The sequence below is a fragment of the Rhincodon typus genome, chromosome 12 (genome assembly GCF_021869965.1).
Source record: "Rhincodon typus isolate 14 chromosome 12, sRhiTyp1.1, whole genome shotgun sequence".
Taxonomy (NCBI): domain Eukaryota; kingdom Metazoa; phylum Chordata; class Chondrichthyes; order Orectolobiformes; family Rhincodontidae; genus Rhincodon; species Rhincodon typus.
In genome coordinates this window covers 1,490,941-1,505,131 of record NC_063343.1, presented here as the reverse complement: position 1 = coordinate 1,505,131, position 14,191 = coordinate 1,490,941, and the positions used below count along the sequence as shown (strand labels likewise).

The 14,191-nt window shown below is 45.4% G+C and overlaps 1 protein-coding gene across 11 annotated transcripts in view; it reads left to right on the top strand.

The window, feature by feature from the left end:
• n4bp3 (NEDD4 binding protein 3) overlaps window positions 1-14,191 on the top strand; it is a 99,712-nt gene that overhangs the window by 47,541 nt on the left and 37,980 nt on the right. The window lies entirely within an intron of this gene.

Sequence of the window (14,191 nt, the reverse complement as noted above, 5' to 3'; positions counted from 1 at the left end):
GCTTTTCCTTACCACCTTTCTTAAATAGCGGCACCACGTTAGCCAACCTCCAGTCTTCCCACACCTCCCCTGTGGCTATCCATGAAACAAATATCTCAGCAAGGGGCCCAGCAATCACTTCCCCAGCTTCCCAGAGTTCTAGGGTATACCTGATCAAGTCCCAGGGATTTATCACTTTTATGCATTTTAAGTCATCCAGCACCTCCTCCTCTGTAATATGGACATTTTTCAAGATGTTGCTATTTATTTCCCCACGTTCTCTATCTTCCATACCCTTCTCCAAAGTAAACACTAATGCAAAATACTCGTTTATCTTCCCTCATCTCCTGTGGCTCTACTGATCTTTAAGGGGCCCTCTTTCTCCCTGGTTACCCTTTTGTCCTTAATGTATTTGTAGAATCCCTTTGGATTCCCCTTAACCCTATTTGCCAAAGCTATCTCATGTCCCCTTTTTGCCCTCCTGATCTCCCTCTTAAATATGCTCCTACTGCCTTTATACTCTTCTCGAGAATCACTCAATCTCTGCTGACTATACCTGAACATGTGCTTCCTTCTTATTCTTGACCATAACCTCAATGTGTTGAACCTCAGGAGATAGAGATACTAAATGAATATTTTGTGTCAGTTTTCACTGTGGAGAAAGAAATGGAGGTTAGAGAACTCGGAAAAGTAAATATTGATGTTTTGAAAACAGTTCACATTACAAAGGAGGAAGTGCTGGAGGTCTTAGAAAACGTGGTGGATAAATCTCCAGGATCTGATCAAGTGCATCCCAGGACATTGTGAGAAGTGAGTGAGGAAATTGCATGGCTGCTGGCAGAGATATCTGTATCATCTATAACCACGGCTGAGGTGCAGGAGGACTGGAGGGTGGCTAATGTTGTGCCGTTATGTAAGGAAAGCTGTAAGGAGAAGCCTGGGAACTATAGACCTGTGAGCCTGATATCGGTGGTGGGTAGGTGATTCTGAAAGATAGGGTTTCCATGCATTTGGAGAGACAAGTATTTAATAGGGATAGTCAGCGTGGTTTTGTGTGAGCGAAATCATGTCTCACTTTATTGAGTTTTTTGAGGAAGTAGCCAAAAAGATTAATGTGCGCAGAGAGGTGGATGTAGTTTACATGCTCTTTAGTAAAGCCTTCAACAAGGTTCCACACAGTAAACTAATTAGTAAAGTTAGATCACATGGGAGTCAGGGAAAGTTTGCCAATTGGATACAAGATCAACTTGATGGTACGAGACAGAGAGGTCGTGGACAGTTGCTTTTCAGACTGGAGGCCCCTGACCAGCGGTGTTCCACAGGGATCCATGCTGGGTCCACTTTTATTTGTCATTTACATAAATGATTTGGATAAGAATGTAAGAGGCATGGTTAGTAAGTTTGCAGATGATACCAAAATTGGTGGCATTGTAGACAGCGATGAAGGATACCTAAGATTACTAAGAGATCTTGATTAATTGGGCCAATGGGCTGAGGAGTGGCAGATGGAGTTTAATTTGGATAAATGCAAGGTATTACATTTTGGTAAAACAAACAAGGACAGGACTTACACAATGGGAGGGTCCTGGGGAGTGTTTTAGAACAGAAAGACCCAGGGGTTCAGGGACACAATTCTTTGGAGTTTATGTCACAGGTGGACAGGGTTGTTAAAAAGGCATTTAGCATGCTTGCCTTCATTGCTCAGACCTTTGAGTATAGGAGTAGGGACATCAAGTTGAAGTTGTGCCGAATGTTGGTGAGGCCTCTTCTGGAGTACTGTGTGCAGTCTGGTCACCCTGCTATAGGAAGGATATTATTAATCATCCAGGATTTACTAGTCTATTGCCAGAAATGGAGGGTTTGAGATTAGAAAAATAGGCTGGATAGGCTGGGACATTTTTCACTGGAGCATAGGAGGTTGAGGGGTGACCTTATAGAGGTTTATAAAGTCATGAGGGGCATAGAGCAGGTGAACAGCAAGTGTCTTTTCCTTAAAGTGGCAGAGTTCAAAACCAGGGGACATATTTTTAAGGTGAGAGGAGAAAGTTTTAAAAAGGACATGAGGACCAACCTTTCACACAGAGGGTGATTCGTGTGTGGAATGAACTGCCAGAGGAAGTGGTAGATGCAGATATGGTTACAATATTTGGATAAGTACATGAATGGGAAAGGTTTGGAGGGATATGGGCCAAGCACAGGCAATGGGACTAGTTTAGTTTGGGAACATGGTCAGTGTGGGCTGGTTGGCCCGAAGGGTCTGTTTCCATGTATGACTCTATCATAAATCTTCATCTGTTCAATTCAGGTTAAAATTTATTTTTGAAAGTTGTTGATTTTAACGACAGGATTCACATTCCCAATCAGTAACCAGATTTCCATCCTGAGACCACACGGACGAACTTTGGGCTAACTGAGGTATACTTCACAAGAACATGCAGCTTGGCCCATGCCCAGCAATGGTAGCTGTTTGAGCAAGGCACCAGGGATTCCAGGGGTTGACTGCTAGTCCTAGATCCATGTCTTGGCAAATGTAACTGTGCTTGTGATTGGAGTGGGCAGGGGGGCTAAGGCAAGTAGCAGATCTGGCCTTTTTCCTGTGGATTATTGACTGGCTCTTGGTCTCTTTTTGCAATAGAGCCTTTAAAACGCAAAATGTTCGTGCTCCAGTAAAAGCGAGAGCAGACACCTTCTTCAGAGCCAATCCTGTGAATGAGGATAACACAGTGTAGAGCTGGATGAACACAGCATCAGAGGAGCAGGAACGCTGACGTTTTGGGTCTGGGTCCTTCTTCAGAAATGCTCCTGTGATGCTGCTTGGCCTGCTGTGTTCATCCAGCTCTACACCTTGTTGTCTCAGATTCTCCAGCATCGGCAGTTCCTACTATCTTGTGAATTAGGAGTTCCCTGTCTTTGATTTTCTCATTCTGATTGTATTGTGCCTCCCTGTTTATGTAGCAATTGCACTGGTGCGTTTAATGATAAAATATTCCAAAGGACACAGAAGTAAAAGAGTGGATGGATTTCTGCTGTGGTTTCCTGCCTGACAAACCCAAGCATATGCCTGGATTCTGCTGATGTGTTTGAGCGAGGAAACAGTTGACGGACTGAGATTCTCATGTTAAAGTCACTCAGTTGGATCATACTGGCTCAAATATCTAAATCTGCATTTTGTGAATTCTAGGGCCAATTGCAATTTAACACTCGGTGGGGGGAAAAAGATGGATTCATGTCCTCATCTGTCCTAGTGTATTTGAGGCTGTCTTTTGAATTTCTTTCTTACCTTCCTTTACTACATTCTCTCCTGCTTCCTCTAAATGTTAATTTGCAACGTGAGTTAATAAGAGGTTTCCGGCTCTCCACAGTGCCCAGGATTGGAGGAAGTGGTGCTGCTGAGTATGGGCCTGTTATTAATCAGGACATCTGCTTCCAATCGCTAAACCCGCACTTTGCCATCAATCAATGCCTCTCTGGGCATTGAGTCTGCAAGGAGAGCCATAAATCGCTGCCTTTTTATTGCCTTTTTCTTCCCCCCCCGCTACGCTAAAATTGAGGAGGATTGATGATATGAGGGGATTGATCGCTATCTGGATTGTGAATCTTCCAGAGTTTTACTTTAGCCTGCAGTATGTAACCTGGATTAAAGTCAGACCTGGGTGATGCCAATCCTCTTCAGCAAAGGATTGGAATCTGATGCCGGGGGCAGTTAGAAGGATGTTAGGAATGTCCATGATGTGCTGGAGAGTTAGGAATTGCTGTCAAAGTGTACCTGTAGTTTGAAGACTGTGTCCTACCTAGTAACAATATCCTGTTAGATTCTTCTCCTAATGAATGGAGGCTGGAAGCAGTAACCATAGCAAAGGAAAAGGGAGGGGCTTTTGAATATATCTGAAGAATAATTGCAGCAGGTATTTAGATTTTTGACATCTTTAATCTTGATGAACACAAAACACAATCAATTTTCAGAGTGTGCTCTTTGTCTTCTGCCTTAGGGGAGGCATTACCGCATTAGGTTTAGTCTGGATTAGGCTAAGAACAAAATCTCTTTCAGTTGGCTCCAGCAGCTTATGGGTTTTTTTTGTGTGTGTGTGTGTAAACTTCCAACTCCATCTTCCCGCCCTCCCCTGCAATATCTGGGAGAAACTTCTTTGCCCGTTTCGGCCAATCGACGGGCAGGTTGGTGAGGAGCAGGGCTGAATCCAAACCCATTTTGATTGATCCAGCTGCTGAGTCAGAGATCACCCAGCTCACTCTGCAGAGGAGCAGGAACGCTGACGTTTTGGGTCTGGGCCCTTCTTCAGAAATGCTTCTCTGATGCTGCCTGGCCTGCTGTGTTCATCCAGCTCTACACCTTGTTGTCTCAGATTCTCCAGCATCTGCAGTTCCTACTATCTTGTGAATTAGGAGTTCCCTGTCTTTGATTTTCTCATTCTGATTGTATTGTGCCTCCCTGTTTATGTAGCAAATGCACTGGTGCGTTGTGGAGCAGCTGAGAGTACCAAATTGGACAGCCATATTGGAAGAGTAATGATGAACAAAGAAATTTGTGGAAACTACTCTGTTATAGGTCAGGCGAAATTTCAAATCTTTGTCCTGCCCTTTTAAAATTAATGCAAGGGATAAGGGCATCACTGGCCATCCCAAGTTTCCCAGAGGGCACTTAAGAGGCAACTGTATTGCTGTAGGCCAGACCAGGTAGGGATGGCAGTTTCCTTCCCTAAAGGGCACTCATGAACCAAATAGGCTTTTTTACTCTCCCCAACAATGGATTCATTGTCATCGTTAGACTCTTAATCCTAGATATTTTTGTTGAATTCAAATTCCACCTTCTGCTGTGGTAAGACGTGAACCCGGGTCCCTGGAATGGTATCTGGATTAACAAATCCAGTAATAATACCACTAGGCCGTTGCCTCCCCTTAATGCTATAATGTGGTTTCATGTGGCATGAACAAATGGTGCCTGACCATGCTTGTAGCAAATATTTAGGGGGCTCTCTGACTTTTGCATTGAATTGTATCGGAACCCAGCCCTGAAGTCCAGTTTGTTTCTAGCACCCAGGCTTATTTGATGTTTGCAGAGAGAATATCTAACTAGAAAACAAGTTCCAGTCAGTGAACACAAGCCAGTTGTGACCTGACAATATAATCTAGGTTCAACAGGACAGTCTTCACCTGGAGGGTGTATTCCGTTAGCTGGTCTGATGAAGAATTTCTGGTCTTCAAAAGAGGCAACTCCAAATGGTGCCTCTTGCTCAGTTCTAAGGCGTTTGTAGGAAGTTGTGTTTATGTGTAACTTTTACCTGAAGGGCTGAAATATTTTAAGATAAGGCTGTTGAAAAACTTTGCAGAGTTGACACTGAACCCACTTCCAGGCATTGTTGACTACCTGCAGTAACACAAAACATGCACACCACTTTTTGTGTGAGGACTAAGTGAAATTGTCAGACTTAAAGCAGATTTCACTCAGAAATAGCCCGGTTAAAAAAAAACTGTATTGAACATTAAGGTAAGAGGAGTACAAGGCAAGAGAGATTGTTTTCTCTGGGTACCATGGGTTCCACATGAGCCCCAGTTATGGCTGTCTCTTTGTGGGGTACGCGTAACATTCCTTATTCCAATCCTACTCTGGCCTCCACTCACAACTCGTCATCGAATCGGTGCTGCTTCCCTCTCTCATCCGGAATTGGAAACACTTATCTATTGCATTTCCAATTTCCACCCGCTTTCACCTTTGCCTGTTCCATCTCTGACTCCTCCCTTCCCTTCCTCAACATCTCGGTTTCCATTTCTGAGAATAGGTTGGCCACTAATATCCACTACAAACCCACCAACTCCCACAGCTACCTGGACTATACATCCTTCTCCCCTGCTTCCTGTAAAGACTCCATCCCATTCTCTCCGTTCCTCCATCTCCGTCGCATATGTTCAGTTGAGGCCAACTTTGACAAGGGAGCCTCCGAAATGTCCACCTTCTTCCTCAACCGAGGATTCCCCAGCTCCATTGTCGACAGGGCCCTCAACCAGGTGCGACCCATCTCCCGGACTTCCGCCCTCACCCCTTCTCTTCTCTCCCGCAACAGCGATAGGGTTCCTCTTATCCTCACTTATCCTCCCACCAGCATCCACATCCAGAAGATCATCAGACGCCATTTCCACCACCTCTAGCAAGATGCCACCACCAGACACATATTCCCTTCCCCTCCTTTGTTAGCTTTCCACAGGGACTGTTACCTCTAGGGCACCGTGGTCCACTCTTCCTTCACCCCCAACAGCCCCCCACAGCCCTACGGCACCTTCCCCCACAACTACAGAAGGTGTAACACCTGCCCATTTACATCCTCCCTCCTCAGTTTCCAAGGGCCCAAACTTACCTTCCAGGTGAAGCAACACTTCACCTACACTTCACTCAGTCTAATCTTCTGCATTTGCTGCTCACAATGTGGTCTCCTCTACACTGCAGAGACGAAACACAAACTGGTTGACCGCTTTACAAAACAGTACATCTGTCTGTTAAAAAAAAATCCCTGAACTTCCAGTTGCCTGTCACTTTAACACACCACCGTGTTCCCTGGCCAACATCTCTGTCTCAGGCTTGCTGCGATGTTCCAATTCAGCTCAGCACAAGCTGGAAGAACAACACGTCATTTTCCACTTGGGAACTCTGCAGCCTTAACCCTGATTTCTCTCTGTGACTCTAAGGGTTAGAGGGATATGGGCCAGATGCTGACAAATAGGACTAGATTAATTTATGATATCTGGTTGGCATGGACGAGTTGGACCGAAGGGTCTGTTTCCATGCTGTACAGCTCTATGACTGTATGACTTTGTCACTCTATAAATGGGAAATTGATGCATTATGCAAGCTCCTTGAGAGTACGTGATCTTCTTAGAGATTTTCCCATCAATTGTAGGCTGCAAATCTCATCACCTTTCAATACTTTGCACATGAGCCTTGTCATTACTGCTTCCTTCATCCTCCTGCTCATCATCCCACATTGGCATATTCTCTCTGTGAGTACTGTATATAAATCAATGCTAATGGCTTAATGCATACCAGAATTCGATAACCTCCCTCCTTTGTTGTATTCTTTTGGCAAGTCCCTTTCACAAGGGAGACCTGTATCCCCCACTGTCAGGCTTTACTGAAGGCTGGAGGTTTGACTTGAAATCAGAATACAGAAGGAGTCCTTTACAACCACCTTCTTAGAGTCAGCATTTTAATCAGAATGACCACATTCGCCAGAAGGTGAAATCAGAGTTCAGCTTAGTCTAATAACAGGTCTGTGGCCATGAACCATGTGTATGTCAGGGGCAGTTCACTAACATAATGGATTACAGATGGTGTTTGGCGTGGATTTGAGGACTAACACTGAGTTTCCTTGTGTTTTAACTTCAGTTAAAGAACATCCTTCAATTATAGAATGGCTGAATCGAATTGGTCTGAGGACCCTTAAATTGAGCCAAGATGATTTTGTAGCTCTGTCTGTGTATTTTCCGTGGCTACTCCATGGAACAGAAGTATTGTAAATCCTTTTGTAGGAAACTTGGAATTGTATCAATAACTTTGAATTTTTCCTGGAGAATACTTGTAAGATGAAATGACCCTTACTTCTTGGATTTTAATAATCTTGTTCCAAGAGTGTTCAAAATATCCACAGAATTACAGGAACCAGTCAAAACACTGAAGTTGTGACATAAAGTCTCTACTGCATGTGAGATTCAGTATTTTCTTAAAATGTGCTTGATTGTAAAGTCAGCTGTGGGTTATATGATACAGAGGCATCTTCACAGTCTGCTTGGCCTAAGACAGAGCACTGTTCAACTAGGAAAGTACATTATTTTAAAACTGATCTTTACTGATGACTTGCAGAGACACCTCTGTGGCTAACAGTGACTAAAGACCGAAGTGAAGGGTATCATGGTTTTCACACATGCATCATGGGACAATGCAAAGCCATGCTCGAAAGTACCATTCAACATGTACAGAGCCCATGGAGTGAGCATTGCCTCTGGTCTCCCTGCTATAGGAAGGATGTTGTGAAACTTGAAAGGGTTCAGAAAAGATTTACAAGGATGTTGCCAGGTTTGGAGGGTTTGAGCGATAGGGAAAGGTTGAATAGGCTGGTGCTATTTTCCCTGGAACGTCAGATGCTGAGGGGTGACCTTATAGAGGTTTATAAAATATTGAGGGGCACGGATAGGGTGAGTAGGCAAGGTCTTTTCCCCAGGTTAGGGGAGCCCAAAACTTGAGGGGCATAGGTTTATGGTGAGAGGGGAAAGCTATAAAAGGGACCTGAGGGGCAACTTTTTCACACAGAGGGTGATGCGTGTATGGAATGAGATGCCAGAGGAAGTGGTGGAGGCTGGTACAATTACAACATTCAAAAGGCATCTGGATGGGGACATGAGTAGGAAGGGTTTAGAGGGATATGGGCCAAATGCTGGCAAATGGGACTGGATTAGTTTAAGATATTTGGCTGGCATGGACAAGTTGGACTGAAGGATCCTTTTCTGTGCTGTACATCTCTATGACTCTATTCTATATCTACATATCAGAGGTTTGAGCCTCAATACAATGTTCAGTTCTGGTCTCCTCATTATAGGAAAGATGTGGAAGCTTTAGAGAGGGTGCAGAGGAGATTTACCAGGATGCTGCCTGGACTGGAGGGCAGGTCTTATGAGGAAAGGCTGAGGGATCTTGGGCTTTTTTCATTGGAGCGAAGAAGGATGAGAGGTGACTTGATAGAAGTCTACAAGATGATGAGAGGCATAGAGTGGATAGTCAGAGACTTTTTCCCACGGTGGAAATGCTATTACGAGGGGGCATAATTTTAAGGTGATTGGAGGACGGTATAGGGGAGATATCAGAGGTAGGTTCTTTACACAGAGAGTGGTGGGTGTGTAGAATGCGCTGCCAGCAGTGGTAGTGGAGTAGATATATTAGAGACTTTTGAACGATTCTTGGATAGGCACATGGAGGATAGTAAAATGTAGGGTATGCAGGGTAGATTGACCTTAGTAGGATAATAGGTCGGCACAACATCGTGGGCTGAAGTGCCTGTACTGTACTGTACTGTTCTGTGTTCTATGTTCTTAATACCTGACCTGAGCTTGTCCATACAAGCTGACCTTTCAGTGCAGTACTGAAGGAGTGTTGCATTGTCACAGGTTTGAACTTTGGGATACAACCAAAGCCTCCCCCTTTAAGTGGGTATACAGTCCCGACTCACTGTCCCGAACAAGAACAGGGGCTTTGACCCAGAGTCCTGGCTGAAGTTTAAACCAGCAACATGAACAAAAGTGATTGTCTTTCATTTTGTTCAACCTAAGGTACTAGTTAGCTGCTATATATACTTATAAAATAGTGACTACATTTCTAGAGTGTGACTCACTTTAGAATGCTCTGCACTCTCGAAAGATATGAGTGCAAGTTCTTCACTTTTAACTGACTATGGATATAGCAGAAACAATCTCCAAATGACTTGCTGTTCGCTGGGAATGATGAGAACCAGTGGAATTGTCATTCCTGGTCTAGACCCAGGGAATGTTAAGGTGATGGGGTACGTAGAGGAGAGAGCTATTTGGGACAGTGTGGCCAGATCACAGTTGGGGTTTTGGGGTTGTCTAAGTTGTGGAATCGATTCAAGCTTTCCGAACGCATGTTGGATTTGAAAGGCCATCTTGAAGTTGTGTACATTGGTCCCCACATGCTGAGTACTTAAAACTTGCATTTAGTAAATGCTGAACTAAATAAAATGGTAGATCATCAATATTTTTGCCAAGTTCTAAAGTATCAATTAGGCCAAAAAAAAACTAAGACTGTTGGAATTGTACAGCAGGTTCATTATCTCTAAGTAGAGAATATTGGTTATCCGAAAGGCACAAAAAATTGACCAGTTGTCAATTTGAACATCTGGAGTTGAGTGAATTCGTATTCTATGCTGTTATAGCGTCTCCCTCCTGCTGCTTTAGACATGATGGAAATTCCCCATCAACTTGACTCATTGTTTCTGTGACTTTAGCATATCAGCATCGATGCATCAGCACAGGAGATTTTTCATGAGTTGCTACAATCTAATATCATTACATTTGATTGTACTGGTTGGGCAGTGGACCAAAGTAGTAATTACTTAAAACAGTTGGAGAGTTTGTTGAAATATGTGCTGCCTGCAAGTTTTCTTTTGTGGTTGTGAGCTTAATTTAATGACTCCAGCAGGCAGAGTCTGATGTCACGCATTATAGGAATATGCACATCACTGACTGGGCCAGCATTTATTGCCCGTTCCTACTTGCCCCTTGAGAAGGTGGGTGGTGAGCTGCCTTCTTGAACTGCTGCAGTCCACCTGCTGTAGGTAGACCCACAATGCTCTTAGGGAGGGAGTTCCAAGGTTGTGTCCCGGTAACAATGAAGGAATGGTGATATATTTCCAAGTCAGGATGGAGAGTGGGTTGGAGAGGACGTTGCAGAGGGTGGTGTCCCCATGTTTCTCTGTGCTTGTCCTTGTAAATGGCAGGCACATGGTAAATAGGAACAGGAGTAGGCCATTCAGCCCTTCGAGCCTGCTCCGCCATTCAATGTGGTCATGGCTGATCATCCAACTCAGTCCGCTGTTCCTGCTTTCCCCCCTGTACACTTTATCCCTTCAGCCCTAAGAAGTATAACTGATTATTTCTTCAAAATATTCAATGCTTTGGCCTCAATTGTTTTCTGTGGTAGAGAATTCCACAGACTCCCCACTCTCTGGGTGATGACATTTCTCCTCATCTCAGTCCTAAGTGGCCTTCTCTGTATCCTTAGACTGTGACCTCTGGTCCTGGACTCCCCAATCATTGGGAACATTCTTTCTAGTCCTGTTAGAATGTTACGGGTTTCTATGAGATCCTCCTGCTTTGTTCTTCTAAACGCCAGTGAACAAAGCCGTAACTGATCCAGTCTCTCTTCATACATCATTCTTGCCACCTCGGGAATCATTCCGGTAAACCTTTGTTGTACTCTCTCCATTGCCAGAACATCCTTCCTCAGGTAAGGAGACCGAGAACTGCACACAGTTCTCCATGTGTGGCCTCACTGAGGCTATGTACAATTGCAGCAAGACATCCCTGCTCCTGGACTCGAATCCTCTCACTGTCAAAGCCAACATCCCGTTGTGTTCTTCACCACCTGCTGCATCTGCAACCAACTGATATACAAGGACACCCAGGTCTTGTTGCACCTTGCCCCTTTCCCAATCTATTGCCATTCAGATAATAATCTGCCTTCCTGTTTTTGCTACCATAGTGGATAACCTCATACTTACCCACATTTATATTTCACCTGCTATGCATTTGTCCACCGTTCAACTTGTCCAAATCACACCAAAATATCTCTGCAACCTCCCCACAGCTCACCCTCTTAGCCAGCTTTTGCAATGGGCGTGGGTTTGGAAGGTGCTGTCTAAGGAGCCTTGGTCAGTTTCTGCAGGGCATCTTGTAGATGGTACATCCTGCTGCTACTGAGCGTCATTCCTGGTGGTGGGAGTCAATCAATCAGGGACTGTATTATCCTGAATGGTGTCGGGTGCCTTGATTGTTGGAGCCTGCATCCAACAAAGCACATGGTAATTAAGTGAAATGTCTATACTGTGGAAGAAAACTGGGAGGCCTCTGTATGTCTGCTACCCGTGTTCTTCTGGTTGGAAGTGGTTGTGGGTTTGGAAGGTGTTGTCTGAGGATCTTTGGTGAATTTCTGCAGTGCATCTTGTAGATAGTAGACACTGCTGCTACTGAGCGTTAGTGGTGGAGGGAGTGGATGCTTGTGGATGTAGTGCCAATCGAGTGGGGGCTGCTTTGTCCTGGATGGTGTCAAGCTTCTTGAGTGTTGTTGCAGCTGCACCCATCCAGGCAAGTGGGGAGTATTCCATCACACTCTTTACTTGAATCTTGTAGATGGTGAACAGGCTTTGAGGAGTCCGGAGGTGAGTTACTTGCTGCAGTATTCCTAGCTTCTGACCTGCTCTTGTAGCCTCTGTGTTAATGTGGTGAGTCCAGTTGTGTTTCTCATCAATGATAACCCCAAGGATGCTGATAGTGGGAGATTCAGTGATGGTAACACCATTGAATGTCAAGGGGTGGTGGTTAGGTTATCTCTTATTGGTGATGGTCATAGCCTGGCATTTGTGTGGCATGAATGTTACTTGCCAGTTGTCAGCCCAAGCCTGGATATTGTCCAGATCTTGTTGCATTTGAACATGGACTGTTTCAGTTCCTGTTAAGCACAGGAGTAAATGTGAGGAGACCACATTGTTTAGATGTACGGTCAAAGACTGAAGAGCTCAAACAGAATTAGAGTTAGAGTTGCAGGTTGGACATGCAGCTAGAGACCTCACTACATGGTCTCAGGCCCAATCTAACCTGCCATCAACATGGTCATATTCGTGGCACACAATCTTCCTATGGCAATTGTAAAGTAAATAGACAGGATAAAATGTGGTAATTCTTGACTGTCTTTTTTTTCCAATAAAAACAAAGTACGCAGATGCTGGAAATCTGAAGTGAAAACAAAGTAGCACCTGTAGGCAGGGAACCAGAATTAACATTTTGAATCCAATGTGACTCTCTGCAGCAGAGATCTGAGCGAGTGTTAGACTGCACTTGAAACATTAACTTTGTGTCTCTCCACGGGTGCTGCCAGACCTGCTGAATTTCTCCAGCACTTCCAGTTTTTTTTTTGTCCATGCCTGAATATGTTTATAAGTAGTGAATAGAGGTATTTAAATAAAACTTTAAAAGTTGTGCTTTTTTATTGCCCTTATGTTTTTCTGTTCATGACCTTCTGTAGTGTAGGTGCGAGACAACAAGGTGTAGAGCTGGATGAACACAGCAGGTCAAGCAGCATCATAGGAGCAGAGAGGCTGACGTTTCGGGCCTTGACCCTTCATCAGAAAAGGGGGAGGGGAAGGGGGTTCTGAAATAAATAGGGAGAGAGTGGGAGGCGGATAGAAGAGGGATAGAGGAGAGGATAGGTGGAGAGGAAACAAACAGGTCGAAGAGGCGGGGATGGAGCCAGTAAAGGTGAGTGTAGGTGGGGAGTTAGGGAGGGGATAGGTCAGTCCAGGGAGGACGGACAGGTCAAGGGGTCGGGATGAGGTTAGTCGGTAGGAGATGGAGGTGCGGCTTGAGGTGGGAGGAGGGGATAGGTGGGAGGAAGAACAGGTTAGGGAGGCAGGGACGAGCTGGACTGGTTTTGGGATGCGGTAGGGGGAGGGGAGATTTTGAAACTTGTGAAATCCACATTGATACCATTGGGCTGCAGGGTTCCCAAGCGGAATATGAGTTGCTGTTCCTGCAACCTTCGGGTGGCATCGTTGTGGCACTGCAGGAGGCCCAGGATGGACATGTCGTCTGAGGAATGGGAGGGGGAGTTGAAATGGTTCGCGACTGGGAGGTGCAGTTGTTTATTGCGAACCGAGCGTAGGTGTTCTGCAAAGCGGTCCCCGAGTCTCCACTTGGTTTCCCCGATGTAGAGGAAGCCACACCGGGTACAGCGGATGCAGTATACCACATTGGCAGATGTGCAGGTGAACATCTGCTTGATGTGGAAAGTCTTCTTGGGGCCTGGGATGGGGGTGAGGGAGGAGGTATGGGGGCAGGTGTAGCACTTCCTGCGGTTGCAGGGAAAAGTGCCGGGTGTGGTGGAGCTGGAGGGGAGTGTGGAGCGGACAAGGGAGTCACGGAGAGAGTTGTCCCTCCGGAAAGCAGATAAAGGTGGGGAGGGAAAGATGTCTTTGGTGGTGGGGTCGGATTGCAGATGGCGGAAGTGTCGGAGGATGATGCGTTGGATCCGGAGGTTGGTGGGGTGGTACGTGAGGACGAGGGGGATTCTTTTTTGGTTTTTATTGCGTGGACGGGGTGTGAGGGATGAGGTGCGGGAGATGTGGGAGACACGGTTGAGGGCGTTCTCGACCACCGAGGAGGGGAAGTTACGGTCCTTGAAAAACGAGGACAACTGAGATGTACGGGAGTGGAATGCCTCATCCTGGGAGCAGATGCGGCGGAGGCGAAGGAATTGGGAATAGGGGATAGCATTTTTGCAGGAAGGTGGGTGGGAGGAGGAGTATTCTAGGTAGCTGTGGGAGTCGGTGGGCTTGAAATGAATATCGGTTTCGAGGTGGTTGCCCGATATGGAGACAGAGAGGTCCAGGAAGGGGAGAGAGGTGTTAGAGATGGTCCAGGTAAA